General features: G+C 47.9%; 1 long non-coding RNA gene across 1 annotated transcript in view; it reads right to left on the bottom strand.

Moving 5' to 3' along the window:
• The window catches only part of LOC138259422 (uncharacterized), a 380,592-nt gene that overhangs the window by 267,172 nt on the left and 94,653 nt on the right, over positions 1 to 18,767 (bottom strand). The window lies entirely within an intron of this gene.

The following is an 18,767-nucleotide window of genomic DNA, read 5'->3' on the forward strand; positions in this document are numbered from 1 at the left end:
TCTTTACTGTACGGTTATTTAAACAAAAATAATACAATTCGAAAAAAGGGAACCACTCATTGGCCACTGAAGCAGGCACTAAAATTGAGTTAAACTACAAAATCCATAGTTCCAAGAGAAACAAGCATTTGCAATGCAACCGGTCTCGCGTTTGCTTGAGCTAGAACAATTATCATTGTAAACTCCTAACCGGGCTTTTGTTGCCACATAAATTGAAAATGAAAATAAAACAGATTCACATAACTAACTTGACTTTTCTTGCTATATAAACTGAAAAGTAAAAGTTTCACATAAGCAAGCTGACAGCCGGCATCAGTGCAAAGCAGACACACAAAGGGAAATAAAAGGTCACTCGCAGTGAAACCTATCGGCAAAAGTGCAATTATCCACATAACCAGCAAAAAATGCAATTCACTATGTAACAGGGTCGATGTCATGTAAAGCACTCAACTTCTGCCCAGCGAGATCGCGCCGCAAAAAAAAGAGAAAAAGTAGCCCAGAAACCGGACGGAAAACGTGGAGCCTCGTATGTTTTCAGTACTTGGTCGCTGCGCTCGAGGAAGGCTAAACACCGGAAAAGGCATGAATAATGCAGGCCTTTCACTAATGAAAGCAAGCAAATTTTAAAAGGCAAGCTCACGAACCAATGAAAGAAACTGACGTGACATGGATGTGGTTTGAAGCCCCAAGAGAGATTACAACACGGGACGGTGGCTGATGTTGATGACACTGACTTGCCCGTAAAAAAACTACATGTCTCAGCAACAGACAGTCCATTATCCAATACTGGTAGTCGTATAAACTGAAGTATAACAATGTTAACCGTTTCTTCTTGCTGTGAGGATACATTCCATTGCATTGCATAAAGATCATGAGGATTGCTGCTTCCTCCCGATCTCAGCCCACTAAAAGACCTTAAGGAGACTGGTATGAGTGCAAGCAGGACTTCTCTTTATTCTTCGTTCTCTGTCCCCATACAGGCAGTTTGTCCTTCCTGTCCAAATGCCCAGTGCATTTGTGGTGCCCTACCCACTGATTGGAAGTGATATCCAGTGGCTCATCCCCTCCTCCCAGTCGGATCAGTGGTTAGTGTATGTTTGTGGGCCTAGTGCCCACTCTTACTTGTGCCCTTCATTCCAACATCTCCCCGTTTTGCAGACAAAATATACACATTCCCCACGCTTGCGACTAATATATGTGGATGTAGAGACAGAGAGAGAGAGAGAGGAAAGTTGTTCAATAATTTCAACATTTACCCTTCTTATCAGTCATCGTAGTTCTTCAATCAGTCTTTTGGGCTTCCTGCTCACTCTCATTGGGCGTGATCTCCCCTCCTTTTCATGGCTGATGTCTTCTGTTGCATCTTTGTCCCAGAGGGGCCCTCCCCAGCTGGCGAATCCACTTCCATTGACCCTCCAGTGTCTGCGCTTGGAATCTTCTTTCCGGCACTAGGCTGTAGTTTTTTCTTCCTCATCATCCAACATCCTGAACTCTTTGAAGTGAGAGCTGTTTCTGGCGAGGGAGTAGGATCCTGCTTCTGCCGTGTTCATTGACCCTTTGATGTTTGTTATCCTCAGAGGCTGGCCCAAGAATGGTCTGTCTGACTTCCGTGTTTGCCATTGGCACACAAGGACGAAATCTCCAAGTTGTAGTCCAGACACTGTGGCGTGACGCTGAGCGTCAGCGTGTCATTTAATTTTCCTCTTCGTCACCTGCGATAATGTCGCTTCTAGTTGAGGTAGACGGGTCCTACTTGTTTTTCCCAGCACTAGTTCTGACGGGTACCTCCCTGTGGAACTGTGTGGTGTGTTCCAGTAGTCCCAAAGTACATGGCACAGTGCTTGTCCTATGGAAATTTGTGCTTGCTTTGCTTGCTGTACACCCTTTTTTATGTTGCCTATGAACTTTTCCACCATGCTATTGGCTTGAGGCCACAGCAGTGTTATTTTCCGATTATGTACTCCCATATATGCCATGAATTTGCAAAATTCTTCATCTGAAAATAGAGGTCCATTGTCTGTCTTTAGTGTCAGAGGAGCACCCCAGGCTGCAAAGAAGTTGTCTAGAATCGGTAGAGTGGCGGTGGCTGATGTTGATGACACTTGACGCACTATGGGGAAGCGAAGTATTCATTGATAATGACCATGAGGTAATTGCCATTGTTCATGTACTCATAGAAGTCTGCAGCCAGCATTGTCCATAACGCCTCAGGGAGATCGGACATATGTAGTTGCTCTGGCTTTGGTGGTCTTCCTGTTATCTGACAGCGATGACAGTTCATAATCAAGTCTTCTACTGAACTGTCAAGACCCTGGAACCATACTTTCTCTCTCAGTATTTTTTTAGTTGCCACCATGCCTGCCTCGGTGAGACTCGTGCAAAGCTGACTGTCTGCTGTCTCAGCGTCATCAGTATTATTATTGTGGTGCCACTGAGCAATATCCCTTGCTTTGTTACTGACAGCTCCTCTTGCACCTGTTTGAAGGCTAGTATTTCCTCTATCCTGACCCCTTCGCCCACTCCACCATTAGTGGTCACATGTGTCCACCTCTGTTGTTGCATTATTGTTTTGACTGCTTGTAACGTTGTGGCCGTTGTGATCTCCTGCGCAAGTTGCTCCATCGTAATTGGGGCAGGTGTATTCTATCTCAGCACAAAATTGAGGTGTTCCTCGGATATGGATGATGTCTCTGGTGCCCTGGGATAGGGATGCTGCGACATGTAGTCAGCAGGGTTGTGTTCTTTCCCTGGCTTGTGCACTATTTTGAAGACCTAATCCATCAGTCGCATTCCCCATCTTTCTATGTGTGGTAGTATTTTTTCATTGGGGTTGCCGTATATCATGACCAGCGCCTGGTGGTCTGTCACAATGGTGAAGGGGTTTTCCGTAGATGAATGTGTGGTAATGTTTGCACGCCCACACCACCGCTAGACTTTCTTTCTCGGGCTCCGAGTATGCCCTTTCTACGTCCAATAGACTTCTGTTTACAATGTGTCGCAGTGAGTCTCTTCCTGGCTTATGTTGTGCGAGAATGGCTCCTAACCCCACTGGGCCGGCGTCTACAGTAAGCTCTGTGCCTAAGGACGCCCCAAAATAGGCGAGGTGATCTACGGATGTGCCTTTTGCATTCCAAGGTCCAGAGAATTGGTTGTCCTTGTTTGGTCAGTTCGCGAAGTGGGGTTCTCACAGTAGCAAAGTCTTTGATGTATCGAGCACAGTAACACGGTAGACCTAGAAAAAACCTCACTTCTGCTACGTCCTCATTCAGTGTCAGGCCAGACGTTGCTATTTGCTTGCACACCTCCTGCAGTGCCAAGTCATGGTCTTTGTTCGTGCCACCAAATACCAGGCTGTCACTGCTGTAGTTTAGGCAGATTTTTACAGACCTAATCACTCGTCTCACCATCTCCTGAACTATTTCAGCTGCTGATGACACCCAAAAACGTAATCGCTTGTAGCAAAAAAGTCCTAGGTGGGTGGAGAATATAGTGAATATGGTGCGGGTCTAGTTCTAGTTGAAGGTAGCTCTTCAACAAGTCTAGTATGGGGAAGACGCATGCTCTAGTGAAGAAGCTGATCGTGTCATTTAGATGAGGGCCAGGGTGTTTTTCTGTTTCTTTAGCTGTATTCGGTAGGTGCATGTCAACACAAATTTGTATTTTCTGCATGTTTTTCTTGGGGACAGCGACAATGAGGGACACCCATGGCATTGGTCCTTCTTCTGGCTCAAAGATCTCCTCTGCTAGAACACTTTTTTGTTCTACCTGCAGTTGGAGGTGTACAGGAACTCTGCAGTGATTTTGAGTCACCGGTTTGACTGCTTCGTTGATGTGCCGGGTGATGCGCGTGTGTTTTAGCTTTCCAAGCCCTTTGAGGATCGTAGGGTATTCCTTCAAGATGTTGTGACATTCAGCGGTGTGATATGTCATGGCTAGGAGGCCCATCAATTGTGCCCTGACATTGCTGAGCAGACACGCAGCTGGAACGTCTCCCCATAGGACATGCACTTCTTCTTGCACAGACGTGTTGTTGTATGTGAACGTCTCTACAAATTTCCACAGGTTCAAAGGAGGAAGCTGGCCTGGTGTGCGCTGGATACCTAAGGTACTTACACCGAATACCAGGTCCAGGTAGCCCCTATTAGTGTAGTGTAGGCAGTGTCTAGAAGTCAGGCTCTCTAGAGGTAGCTGTGGATGAGGAGCCAAGGCTTATCTAGGAGACATGCAAAGCTCATGCAATACCACTGTAGTCACACATTACTTACACACATGAAAGAAAACACTCAATGTTACAAAAATAAAGGTACTTTATTTTAGTGACACAATACCAAAAAAACTAGATAGGCAATTACCCCAACAAGACGTAACACACTAGATATGTACACTAGTAATCAGAAATAGGCATAAACAGCAATAAAACAGTGCAAATACCAATAGACAACAGTGACCCTAGGGGGAGTCCAAACCAAATACTAAAAAAAAAAATGGAATGTGAATGCAGGACCCCCACCTAGGTAAGTCGAATGTGTAGAGGGGAGCTGGGGAACTAGGAAACCCCAAAGGTAATTACCACAGTTGCCCCCCAGCGACCAGGAAGAAAGGAATAAGTTACTTGATTTTCTCCAAACCACCCAAAAGGACTAAAAAGAAGGTAATGCAACACCCAGACAAGACTGCAAGAAACCTGCAGTGGATTCCTGAAGACAAAGACCTGTGGAAGAAGGGGACCAAGTCCAGAAGTCACAGAAGCATCTGGTGGTGACAGGAGCCACTACCCACCCGGCTGTGGTTGCAGGAGTTGGTCGACGGTAGGACGAAGACAGTCAGCAATGCAGATCTGGAGCCGGAGAAGAATTCCTGGAGGGTGCAGTCGATGTCCCACACCAGATGGAAGATTGCAGTCGGTCAGTGGCGTGGAAAAGCCACTAACAAGCCTTGGCAAGGGCAGAAGTTGTCATGAAGCAAAAGTGGAGCTGACAGGGACCAGCAAGGTCCAGGAGGACTCAACCCACGGGGGATTCCTGGGAGTACCCTCAGCAAGACAGAAAGTCCACAGAAGAGCAGGCAGCCCCCACAAGAGACCCACTGGAAGAGGAAGGAGGAGTTGCAGAGGAGCCCATGCAGCACAACTGGAGAAAGGTCCCACGCTGCAGGAGAAGCACGCAGAGGGCTGAGCGTCGCAGGGAAGAGTGTTGGAGATGGGGCTACATGGAGCCTGAAGATCCCTTCGAGGAGGTACCAACAGGCCTTGGTAGCTGCAAGAGGCGCGGTGCACAGGGGTACTGTTCTGTGTGGGAAGGCAAGGGCTTACCTTCACCAAAGTTGGACAGCTGGTAGAGAGGACCAAAGGGACCACTCCAGACCACCACCTGTGATGCAGGGTCCACGCAACTCAGGATGAGAGGAAATCCACGCAGCTGGTTGTTGCCTGCGGATACAGGGGAGTGACTCCTTCACTGCAAGGGAAATTACTTCTTCCTTCTCGTGCAGGTGAAGACTTGCCACCCTTAGAGGAGGCACAGCCGGTAAAATGTTGCAGAAGCTTGACGTTGCCGTCAAAACAGTGTTGTAAGCAGAGTCTGTCATGGATGCAGATTGTCGGTTCCTGGAGGGTCCAGTCGCAGTTCCAGTGGCCAGAATTGGAGGTGGCAGAGGAGACCTGCTGGAACCTTGCAAGCCGAATCTGAGGACCCACCCAAGAGGGAGACCCTAAATAGCCCTGAAAGGGGGATTGGTCACCTACACAGGTTACCACTTATAAGGAGGAGGCTCTGACGTCACCTGCCTGACCTGGCCAGTCAGATGCTCCCAGAGGCCTCTGTCCATCTTGGATTCAAGATGGCAGAATCAAGGGACCCTCTGGAGGAGCTCTTGGCACCACCCCTGGGGTGGTGATGGACAGGGGAGTGGTTACTCCCCTTTCCATTGTCCAGTGTCACGCCAGAGCAGGGACTGGAGGTCCCTGAACCAGTGCAGACTGGTTTATGCAAGGAGGGCACCAAATGTGCCCTTCAAAGCATACCAGTGGCTTCAGGAGGCTAACCCTCCCAAGTCGTGCAACACCTATTTCCAAAGGGAGAGGGTGTTATCCTCCTCTCCCAAAGGCAATTCTTTGTTCTGAAGGGTAGCAGCAGCTTGGGCAGCCCGGAAAACCCCAGAAGGCTGGGGATCCTCTAAGGAGCCCCAGAGTGCATGGAATCATACTTCCAATACTGGCAACAGTATTGGGGTATGATTCCAACATGTTTGATACCAAACATGCCTAGGTTCGTAGTTACCTTTATGTATCTGGACATAGGTAGGGATATATGTCCAGTACACGTGTAAAATGGCATCCCTGCACTGACAAAGTCCATGAGAATGGAGCTGGAGTTTGTGGGGGCACCTCAGACACAGGCACTTGCACCCTTCCCTCTGGGCTTGGAGAGCCTACAATAGGGGTAACTTACAATGACCTGGTGCAGTGACCTGTAGTGAAAAAGGGTGCATGCACCCTTTCATGCAGGCTGCAATGGCAGGCCTACAGATACACTTTGCATGGGCTCCCCATGGGTGGCATAATACATGCTGCAGCCCATGGGGAACCTCTGGTGCCCCAATACCCTAGGTACCTGGGTACCATATACTAGGGACTTACAAGGGGGCACCAGTATGCCAAATGTGGGGTGTGTATGGTCCAAGCAACCAAATTTAAAGGGAGAGAGCACAGTCTCTGGGGTCCTGCTTAGCAGGATCCCAGTGTACACAGTCAAACACACTGATAAACAGGCAAAAGGTGGGGGTAACCCTGCTGAAAAGAGGCTACTTTCCTACATTTACTAAAGGTTGTCTCGCACCCCTCATGAACATATTGACGGTGGAGGGCGACAGTTAAGGCTTGTGTTTCATTTTCTCATACTCCAACACACATATGAGGTTGCATGTGGCTCCGCTGTCAGCTACAAATCTGGTGGTGTGACTTCTGACCTGGATCTTTACCGTTGCCGTCTTCTTCATTTGTCGTTTGTTGACTAGTTGGACATGTTGGAATGTGCGCTCTATTGCTGAGATGTCTGCCATGAGTACAGATGTTCGTTAGTGTCACGCCTACTGGCGGCATCTGAGTCAGTAGATGAGCTGCGATTGCGTGCTTCCACTTGCTGTGCGTGTCGACTCATGGCTAAGCATGGTCGGGCAGGGCATCCCCTCCCTGCCTTGAGGTGTCCACCCATGTAGACACTTGCAGTGGTTGTCACTGTTGCATTTCCGACATTTGAGTCCCATAGCTGGACAGGCGCCGACATGGGGGTATTCTAGGCCACAGAGGTAACATATCCATCTGTGTTTCTCCTTCAGTGGCAGTGGTGTCTTGTCTTGTCTGTTGTAGCTCCCGGCCATGCGAGGAGTCTGTCCCATAGTCCGCAATCTCCTAGTTTCCATTTGGATGGAATGTGATGTGGCCCTAGCTTCCAACCGTGCCATAGTCAGTATTTTGTCCAGTGTGTAACTTTCCTTCAGTATTTTTGTACGGAACCAAGTTGATTGACATCCTTTCATGATACGCAGTCTTATTGCTGCCTCGTTGTCAGATTTGTCAAATTCACTTCCCATACAGGCAGTACGTCCTTCCTCTTCAGACGCCCAGTGTATGTGTGTTGCCCTCCCCACCGACCAGAAGCGGTGTCGGTGACTAGTCCCCTCTTCCCAGTCAGGTCGGTGGGCAGTGTGCGTTTGTAGTCCTAGTGCCCACTCTTATTTGTGCCCTTCAATCCAATAAGGATATTCTTGCTTTTGGTCTGAAACTCAAAGACAACATAATAAAAATTCCATTCCACCACAGGCTAACTAGATCATGGTGAGTGGTAGTAGAAAAAGCATAATAAGCGAGTGACAATCATTTATACCAAGAAAATAAGAGAAGGATAATCTTTGTCTCTGTATCTTTAATAGAATTGAAAATTCTTGTTCACAGATGTTATAAAATTTTAAATTCTATGACAAAACCAGTGACTTTAGATTATGGCAGTTTAAAGCTCGAAAAAGGGGCTTGTAATAGAACTGCTTAAACATTGAATCTAATAACAATCATGATCCTACCCGAAGGACTTTGAGGCCATAGCCCCGCTGACTGAATGGGCTCTGAAAATGGAAATGTCTTCTTTAGGCAGAATGCATTTAACTCAACAGGCTAGCTAAGGCAACAGACAAGGGCATTTGGATGCACCAGAGCAAGTAAAAGTTGACCAGAAGGGGAATTTCCGAGGGACAGGTGACTCTCTTATATTCTCAAAGACATTGACAAAACACAGAGTTTTCTGTCTCTTTGTAATGCTGAAAAGGAAACATGTCTTGATGCAGACTTAGTTCTTTTAGAAATCACAAAGGAAACTCCTTAAGTGACATACCTACCTGCTAAATCGAAGACTTGCAGTCTAAAAAACATTTTCCTAGACCCCAGATAAAGAAGTAAAATCAGCTAGGTGGAAAAGTATTTCCTATACAAGGAATCACTATCTGGCCAAGACTGAAGAAATCTCAGAAATAATCCTCCCATAGGACAGAATACTTGGGTTTAAGAGGAGTTGAAAATCTGACCCCTCTCAACAGGGTATTCATTAACAGGACTGTTAGCAAAGGGAATGTAACCAGTTGGAGACCTCAGATGTATAAGAGCTTATTGTTCTGTAAGACAGGTTGTCGGACACCAAAGATGCAAGGGAATTAGTGACACAGGTTATAAGATAAAACTTCCATTCCACACACCAGCGTGATTATCTGTTCCAGGCTGATTTGTACCTCTTGTGAGTTGAGTTAGCCCAGACTTTACCAATGAGGTCTAGAGCCTGTTCTGAAAGTCCTGGCATTTACCAACATCTCCAGAAAGTCTCCATGCAACCAATTTCAACTGATGAAGGATTACGAATGGTTACATCGACCCAGAGGGTCCAGGACTAGAATCGTAAACAGAGACAGCAAGAGGGGAAGGGCACAAGACACTTGCAGAAGGATTGGGAAACAGCTCTGTGGATTCCACAAAGGCCAAATCAAAATCAGTTCTGCAGATTGTTTCCTAATGTGGAGGACCACTCTGAGAATCATGGAAAAGGGAGGAAAGGCATAGTTCTGACATTTCCATATTTGTAAGAAGGCCTCCTGTGCCAGAGAGTCCAGTATCCAGCTGTAGAACAACAGTAATTGGTAAGTCAGACAAGAACAAAGAAATCCAAGTGACAAAAACCCTATTTTGTTTATAATCTTGGAGTACAAGGTCAGATCCAGTTTCCACTCACTGGGCTTCCTGAGTTGTCGTGAATTCCAGTCTCCAACTAAGTTCTGTTTGTTGGGGTTAGCCAATAATGCCAAAGATCTTTGAATCTCTACTAGAAGACAATACCTCGATCGCCCTCAATCAGTAGACCTATTGGACCACCGAAGTGTGGTACATCTTCAGTAGGATACAGAAGTGGGCTGGATGAGGTGAAAAGAGTGACTCACTAAAACATTGCTAATAATTTGAAGCAGTTGATGTGTAGAGAGAGTTCCTATTTGGCCCATCTCCTCATCAAATTCACTCATCTGATGCCCCATCCCAAACACTTCCCATCTGAATCTATCACCACGTCTGTGATGAGGCCAAAAATGGCCCTTCTGTTCCATGCATCTGTATTGTATTGTATTGTAATCATATTTATATAGCGCTTACTACCCCTGACGAGGCGTCGAAGCGCTTTTCGATGAATAGCACGCTACTCCGGAATCAAATGAAATCATTAACATTTATAAAGCGTGCTACTCACCCGTGCGGGTCTCAAGGCGCTAGGGGGAGGTGGTTACTGCTGATCGAAGAGCCAGGTCTTGAGGAGTCTCCAGAATGCGGAGTGGTCCTGAGGATGGTGGGGAGGGTGTTCCAAGTCTTGGCCGCCAGGTAGGAGAAGGACCTCCCACCCGCTGTGGAGGGACGGCGGCGAGAGCGAGGCTGGTGGAGCGGAGAAGACGGGTGCAACCCAACAAGAATTAGTGATGGATTAGTATTGTTAAATAATGAGTACAGTTTTAGTATTATTATGAGTTAATTTGAGCTGCGGATATGAGAGTTTGTTAGTTAGATTGAGTGGAGTAAAGGAGGGGTGGAGGAGGAAAGAAATCCAGAAGTGTTAATTGGGTGTATATCCTTCTGTGTGATTGAGCCACTACTGGAGTTCTTGCTGGACTGCTGTGGTCAGGGAAGCCTGGTATTAGTATGCCAGCACTTTTTTCAAGTGTTGTATTTTGAGACATTGCAAAGCTTAATAGTGAACCAAGCCCCAAAACATATTGTTTCTATGGAAGAAGCCAGTAGGATTACTAGTCTTGCATATCAGCTTTGATCTTTTGGATGGAAGGGCTAAGGTAGTATAGACATTGTCTGTAGGGCCTCCTAGGAAGATCGTCTGTTTTGATGGAGTGAGCGCTGAGTTTGGGTATTGTATCACAAAGCTCAACAACTCTAGGAGAGAGATAGTCAGGTCCCATTGCTGTATAAATAGGATGGGATTTTAAGACATCAGAAGGATGTGGTCTAAGTAAATGATTAAGCAAATGCCTCTGGCTCATAGAAATTCTGTAACTGACTTAAGCAACTTGGTAAAGCACCAGGGAGCTGAGGAGAACCCAAAGGGCAGGACCAAGACTTTGAAAGTGATTTGCCCCCATTGGCATTGTAGGAAGCGTCAATCATGTGTGAAAATCAGGAGTGTTTAATAAGCATCTGTTAGACCCAGTTTCCTGGGCACCAGGGAACTCAGGGGCTACTCTGCTCTAATCGCATCAACTGGAGTGTCCCCCACTGGGGCCCTAGGACCTCAATACTAGTACACTCAAAACTGGTTAACCAAGTACACCTCTCTAGCACTTGCTCTCTCAGAGCAGCGAGACTGCGTAGTACAGGGCTTACTCAATAAGATGATGTGGCTTTAGACATTCAGAATACAGGGTACACTGTACTACCAGCTAATAGGATCAATGTCCAGTCAGTGCTTTACTTTTTAAAAAGAAAAGTATTTTAATACACATAAGAGAAATATACTCCACAATTTATTTTCATCTCACAAAATCTTACCCTTCAACATAACCTTTGTGAAGTGTCTTAGACAAAAGAAATAAATATTTTCCAGTGACTAATTTAGGTTTTCACTGTTGTGATAATATTTTATGCATTTTCCCCATTCTTCGCCCTTTTGTATTAAGTGTGGTTTATAGCCCAGGCTTAGTGGGGTCACAAGGGCTCTCCCTGGTATGGTAAGGGTATAATACTGCTTGGGGACAGAACTCTGGTCCAGAAGGTTGTAGAGATGTCTGGTTTTCACGGTTTATCCCCAGTGTCTATGTCATGGACACAGACAGGGGGGCAGCCATGGGGTAAGTGAAAAGAGATGGGAAAATCTTCCCAGCAGCTCTTTACACTCCACCAGCTGTACAGGTGTTAGTTCAGAGGCAAGCTTAACTCCCTCTACTGAACCATCCTTCTCATCATCTTGCAATAAGTCAGGGAGCGGCTCACTCTCCTCTTCCACCTCCTCAACCATTGCAAGTAAAGAAACTGTGTAATCCCTGCAAAGACGCAGATTCAGTAGATTAACATGGAACATCTTTTGGGGCTCCTATGTCAACTAAATAGTTGACATCGGAAATCTTCCTAACAACTTTGTAGGGGCCACACCACTTGTCCTCCAGCGCACAGGGATAAATCAGCTTCAGAACCCACACTTCCTGGTCCTCCTGGTACCCAGTCAGCATATCCTTCTGGTCATACCACTCCTTTATCAGCTCCTGGCTGGCTTGAAGATTGTCCTTTTTTCACTCATTAGCCTGGCCACGTACCTCTTCCCTCATGGGCTTCATATAAAATCAAATGAATTTTGTCCCCCTATCGGAAACCACAGTCAACAGATATCCAACCCTGGAAAAGATCCCTAGAAGAGCCCTAGTAACCACCTTGGCAGTAGTGCTCCTCAAAGCCACTGCCCAGGATACTTGGTGGCATGATCCACCACAACAAGAATGTATTTGTTGCCTGATAATGATGGTGGGTCAAACAGACCAGCTATATCTATTCCCACCATCTCAAAGGGTACCCCCACAACAGGTAGGGGCACTGAGGGTGCCTTTGTCTGGCAACCAGACTTGCCACTGGCCTGACAGATCAGACAGTTATGGCAAAAGTTCTCCACATCTTGACCAACTCCGGACCAGTAAAATAGATGTGCTAACCTCTCTTATGTCTTTTTGATGCCCAGGTGACCCGCTACGGATACTTCAAGGGCTAGCTGAAACAGGAAATTCATGTCCATCTGGGAAACCACCAACCTTTTGCTGCCTCCTGGCTCTGGGTCAGCGGGCGCACTGTAAAGGAGTCAATCTTTCCAGGCTACCTTGTGGTTTCCAACTACTCCAGTAGAAATCTATTTCTGAGCAGTCTTCCGCAGATCTACAAGTGTAGGACACTCTGCCTGTGCCCTACAAAACTCCTCACAGGACGGTCCTCCTGCCACAAGCAGCTCCTGCAGCTCTAGCCGGGACCCAGACTCCAAAACCTTATCTGCTTCTGGATGCCCACCCTCCTCTCTAACTGGAGCAGGAGGTGCAGACACCAAGGCAGGTGCCTTCTCAGAATCTGCCCTTGGTTCTTCTTCTGGCCTATTCCCCTTTAGTTTCCCTTTCGCTAGAGTGGTCTCCACCTCACTAGAAAGTGGTTTTACAGACTGCGCCCTAGTGAGCACAGCTGATTAAATCCAGGCCATATAGGCCTCAGGGCCTGGTACTAACCTGGGTTCAACCAGATAATTGCCCAGAAAGCACCCAGCGCCCTGCTTCTCTTGTACCCCTACATCAACCATGGACTTCTTGTCATTCACCTCTAACTCCACTTTGGCAAGAGGTTACTCCATGTCATCACCACTAGCTGCAAGTCCATACCACTTAGAACCAGGAATGATCTCTTTGGGTTTGAGATATTTCAACCACAGTCCTGTGGGCACCAGTATCCTTCATGGCAGGAACCTTCCTTCCATTGACACTAGCCACACTCATATAACCCCTCGAGTAAGGGTGAATATGATTAGGGGCCTCTGGTTCAAGTTCCCAGAGGTCCTTGGAGATTAAGTTAAACTCAGTTGAGCCTCACTTCATGCCTGAACCCACTGAAAGCACACATTTCACGTGTGCCATAGCACCACATCCCTCCCTGGGCAGTCTGGCTTTAAGTGACCCTCTTGTTGACAATTATAGCATTTAATCACCTTTGGATTGAAAGGACCCTTCCCTCCTTTCCCCTTCTGGTGCTGACTAGAGGCCTCATTCTCCTTAGACTTCTGTCCTGGCTGAGAGCCTTGGGAACTGTTGTGGCTCTTCCCCTCTGGTTTAGAGCCAGGCTGCTGGGAGTTCGTCTCCCCCCTTAGGCTTGGACCTGTGGTGCTCCTGCCCCTTGTACACTCTGTTGGCAAGTCACTTAGCCAACACTGCAAGTTTCTCTGGATTCCTTTCAGCAAGGTCAGACAAATACTGTCTGAGTGGGTTAGAGCGCTCCTCCTGGGGGCCCTCTGCTATCATCACCTGATTCAGGGACTGGTAATCATTTCCTTCCATCCCTCTCACCCACTCATTCCAGTCTCTCACTATGTCATGGACCCAATTCTCAAAAAGAACTCCATCTGCCTTCTGGTTCTCATGGAATCTCTAAGTACTGGGCTGGTTTCAACCCAAACTGTCTAATCAAAGCATCCTTCATGCACTTATATGTCAGACTGTCTTTTTGAGGTATCCTTTCAATGACCCCAGTCCCTTCCCTTGGGAGGTGATTCAGTAGAGTTGCTGCTTTAGACTGACCATTCAGACATTGAGCTTATATGCAAGATGAAAAGCATGCATCTTGCTGAGAATATCAGTCCCCGCCCCCCCGTATCACCAGCCAAGGTGCCTCCACCAAGACAGAGGAGGCAGGGGTAACTCTTTCCCCTGCAGAGACCCGAAGGCGGGCCAGCAGTTGGAAATACAGGACACAGCTAGTCCGCCTCAAGCCTGCCCAGGGGTGGGCAGGACCACTCAGATGTCCACCCCACCCTTGTGCCCAGGTGGGTTCGAAACAGGAAATCAGCAAGTAGAGGGGGGTCTGCAGCAGTCCCTATGCCGTCCCAAAGTCCGCCGGTGCAACAGATCTTAGGCCCGACATACCAAAGGCCAGGCCTCAACAGAGCACAACCTAGGCTGGTGATGCCGACACTGCCAGCCTCCACGGAAGAGCTTTCATCTCGGGCCGATGTCCCCGCTCACTCGCAAGCCGGGCAGCTCACGTGGACCACAGAGAGGGGGATGGCCAGAGAGAACGGCCAAGAGTCAGACCCCATCAAGCCCTGTCTCCATTCACCGGGTGGCCTTACTCACCTGGTCCACACGAATGTCTCCGCAGGCCTGGGTCCCAGGCCGGGTCCCAGGCCTTTGGTCCAAAACAGCCTCCCCGGGGCTCTACCTTCTGTGTGGAAGCCACGTTAGGCCCTGTGAGTCGCGGCCTAAGCAGGGCAGGCACCCCCACGCTGGGCTGCCGGGATCAGATAGGGTAGCACTGCAGATGCGCCAGAGGGCGCCAATTCACCCAAACCAGTTGCCGAGCCTCCTGGTGTAACTCAGCACATCCACTTGCGCAGAGATGGTCTGGCACTGCAGGTGATGGCGGAGGGGTCCGGAGCACGACCGCCCTCTTGATGCCTCCAGCCACACACCCCAACTGAGGCAGTCTTATTTTACCTTTAACTCTGAGTGAAGGAATTTTTTTTTTTTTAAGAGGGGGGAAGCTAAAATTAGAGCTCTCAATTTTGTGAGGTCAAAGCTTGAGTAGCGCATTCAGTACAGGTTTTTCATTTGTATCCTGGTACGCGTCATACCAAATAAATGATTAAATAAACAGGACTACAGGTGTTAGAATGCAAAGAATACATTTTAACCAGATGAACCACTCGGCCTTCGACCTGCAAAACTTTAGAATTCTGTAAAACTATCAACATTCTGGCTTAAAAACAATGTGTCCTTGTCAGACCCAGTTTGGGGGGCCACCTGGCAGACTGGGGCTACACAGCCTCAACTGTGGAGGTTGAGGTTGTTTGCCAGTGGTATCCATCTTAATATGGCTCTGCAAACTGGGCCAATTACAACCCCTTCCGCACTTTACTCTCAAGGTAGCAAGGGTGAGCAGTCACAGACTTCTCAGGGCAAACTTCCCCATCACCGACGCCCAACACACCACCACCAGGAACCACAGAGCCGACTACCGCAGCTGAAGCAGAGTAACTGAATCACAGTGGACGCAGGTCTTCAGCACATCCAAACCCAAGGCCTCAGCTGACCTAAACTAGGCCATCCTGAACTTCTCCTCCTGGATCACCAAATGTGCCAACACAGTTGCCCCGCTTAAACCAGCCAGAACTAACAAAACCTCTAAAAACGCCAGCTGGTGTACTCCGGAGCTCAGAGCCACCAAGCGCAGATCCTAGAAACTCGAGAAACAATGCGATCCTCCAGGAAGCTCTCTGACAGAACAGCCCACAGCAACTACCACTGACAACTCAAGGAGGCCTCCAGACCGGCCATCACAACCCGTATCGACTCAGCATCCAACTACATAAAAGAACATTTCAAGATAGTCAAAGAATACTTTAACCAAGCAGCCACAGAGAACACCATCCACCGCTCCCAAGAATTCTGCAAACCCTCTCAGACTACTTCCACAGCAAGATCGCCACAACTTTGACCTCAACCCACGATCTACAACCCCAGCTCTCTTGACCCGCCCCCCCCCCCCAGCGCACACCAACAGTACCATCTCCACGTGGGCACCGCTTACCCCTCAATCCACCTCAGCCACCATGTCATCCATTCACTCTGGGGCACCCCCTGACCTAAGCACACACCACCTATTCAACCTCTGAACCAACCCCATCAGCAAGGACCTCACCAGCATCCTCAACTCTGCCATTACCTCTGCAGTTTTTCTGAACAAATAGAAACATGAGGAAATCAAACTACTCCTGAAAAAAACCTCCACCGACCCCAACAAACTCAAGAATTACTGACCCATCCCTCTACTCTCCTACCTGGCCAAAGTACTCAAGAAGGCCACTAATCACCAGCTACTTGCTAGACACCTACCAATCAGGTTTCCGTTCCAACCACAGCACCGAGGCCGCACTCATCACGCCATTGACCACTTGAGAGCACTCTTCAGTCGTGGGGAAACCGCCACTGTGATCCTCCTTGGCCTATCAGCTGCGTTCGACACCAGTTCCCAACACACGTTCATCAACAGACTCCACAGTATTGGAATACAAAACTAACTCTGTCAAATGGATCACCTCCTTCCTGACAAGTTTCACTCGGAGACTACCCCCTTTCACCTCTGCACTCAAAAAGCATTTGTGGCGTTGCCCAAAGTTTATCCCTCAGCACCCCTCTGTTCAATACCTACATGACTCCCTGACTGAAATTGTTAGATGCCACAGACTCAACATCATCTCCTACGAAGATTATACTTAACTGATCCTCTCACTTACTGAAGCCTCCTCCATCACCAGAATCAACTTCTGCAATGCATTGATCACCATAGCCGAATGGATGAAAACCAACTGCCTTTAGCTCAACTTCGACAAGACAAAAGTCCTCATCTTCAGAAAAACACCTTCATTTGGCACCATATCTGGTGGCCAGCCGAACTCAGACTCACTCCCATGCCTACAGTCCATGCTTGCAACCTTGGCATCATCCTCAACAGTGAGCTGACCATGAAGCGGCAGATCAGCACAGTCGTCTCCTCCTGCTTCCACACTCTCCGCATACTTTACAGAATCTTCAGATGGATCCCAGCCTTCACCAGGAAAACTGTTACCCAGGCCCTCGTCACCAGCCGACTCTACTAGGGCAATGAAGATTTCCAAATACCGCTCAGGAAGTTGTTGGTTTTCCTATGGGCTATTTCAGTGGTCAATTCCAGTTCAATGAGGGGTCCTCTCATGATCGGCAGTTCCTTTAACTGATCCCGTTGGATAGATACTGGGACCGCCTGCATTAGTCTAAGAGTAGCCAAGTCCAGAAAGTTGTGGGGGTAAACTTAGGCATGGCTGCAAGTGCAATCTGAAACAATGCTCCAGATGCGTCAACCAGTATATTATGAGCAGTTCCTAATTCCTTTCATACTGTCGAACAGCGTGTTCGGAAAGAGATTTTTTAGCTTTTACCAATTTGCTCATTAACATGCATCTCGAAGTCACTTGATAAAATGTTTGTTTCCCTCTTTGTAGCTGCATATATGTGAAATAATAACCCATATTTCCTCAGGGGCTCTGTACTTAGATGTCTGTGTAGGAAGTTGGCTCTGTATATACTATTTCAAAGTAATAAATAGTGTACACAGAGTCCAAGGGTTCCTCTTAGAGGTAAGATAGTGGCAAAAGTAGATAATTCTAATGCTCTATTTTGTGGTAGTGTGGTCGAGCAGTAGGCTTATCAGAGGGTAGTGTTAAGCATTTGTTGTACACACACAGGCAATAAATGAGGAACACACACAAAGACTTTCTCCAGGCCAATAAGTTTTTATATTGAAAAATATATTTTCTTAGTTTATTTTAATAACCACAGGTTCAAGATTTACATCAAACACTTTAAATGTAAGGTACTTCACTTAGATACTTTAGGAACTTTGAATTAAAACTATATCATGTACAGTCTTTGTAAAAACGGCAATAAGCTATTTTCAAAGGGGACAGTGCAAAAATTAACAGTTCCTGGGGGGAGGTAAGTAAAGGTTAGATTAGGAGGTAAGTAAAGGTTAGATTAGGAGGTAAGTAAAGGATAGATTAGGAGGTAAGTAAAACACTTACAAGTCTCAGTTCTGGGACATAGGCAGCCCACCGTTGGGGGGTTCAAGGCAACCCCAAAGTTACCACACCAGCAGCTCAGGGCCGGTCAGGTGCAGAGGTCAAAGAGGTGCCCAAAACACATAGGCACCTATGGAGAACAGTGGGTGCTCCGGTTCCAGTCTGCCAGCAGGTAAGTACCTGCGTCCTCGGGGGCAGACCAGGGGGGTTTTGTAGAGCACGGGGGGGCACACAAGTAGGCACACAAAATACACCCTCAGTGGCACAGGGGTGGCCGGGTGCAGTGTGCAAATCAGGCGTCGGGTTTCAGGTAGTGGACAATGGAGGGACCCGGGGGTCACTCTAGCGGTGCAGGCAGGCACAGGGGGGGCTCCTTGGGGCAGCCACCACCTGGGCTAGGCAGAGGGTCGCCTGGGGATCACTCCTGCATCGAAGTTAGGTTCCTTCAGGTCCTGGGGGGTGCAGTGTTGGTTCCAGGCGTTGGGTCCCTTGCTACAGGCAGTCATGGTCAGGTGGAGCCTCTGGATTCTCTCTGCAGGCATCGCTGTGGGGGCTCAGGGGGGTCGTCTCTGGTTACTCACAGGCTCGCAGTCGCCAGGGAGTCCTCCCTGAGGTGTTTGTGCTCTGGATCTTGAGCCGGGGGCATCGGGTGTAGAGTGGGAAGTCTCACGCTTCCGGCAAGAAACATGAAGTCTTTGGAAGTTGCTTCTTTGTTCCAAAGAAGTAGCTGGTTTTGAACAGGGCCGCTGTTCATTGGAGTTTCTTGGTGCATTTATTGTGCTGAGAAGTTTGATACCATACTCCACAGTTCCATAATGGCTACACTGAAAACTGGGGAGTTTGTGTTTGACAAACTCCCAGACTATATACTCTTATGGCTACCCTGCACTT

The sequence above is a fragment of the Pleurodeles waltl genome, chromosome 9, assembly GCF_031143425.1.
Source record: "Pleurodeles waltl isolate 20211129_DDA chromosome 9, aPleWal1.hap1.20221129, whole genome shotgun sequence".
Classification (NCBI taxonomy): Eukaryota; Metazoa; Chordata; class Amphibia; order Caudata; family Salamandridae; genus Pleurodeles; species Pleurodeles waltl.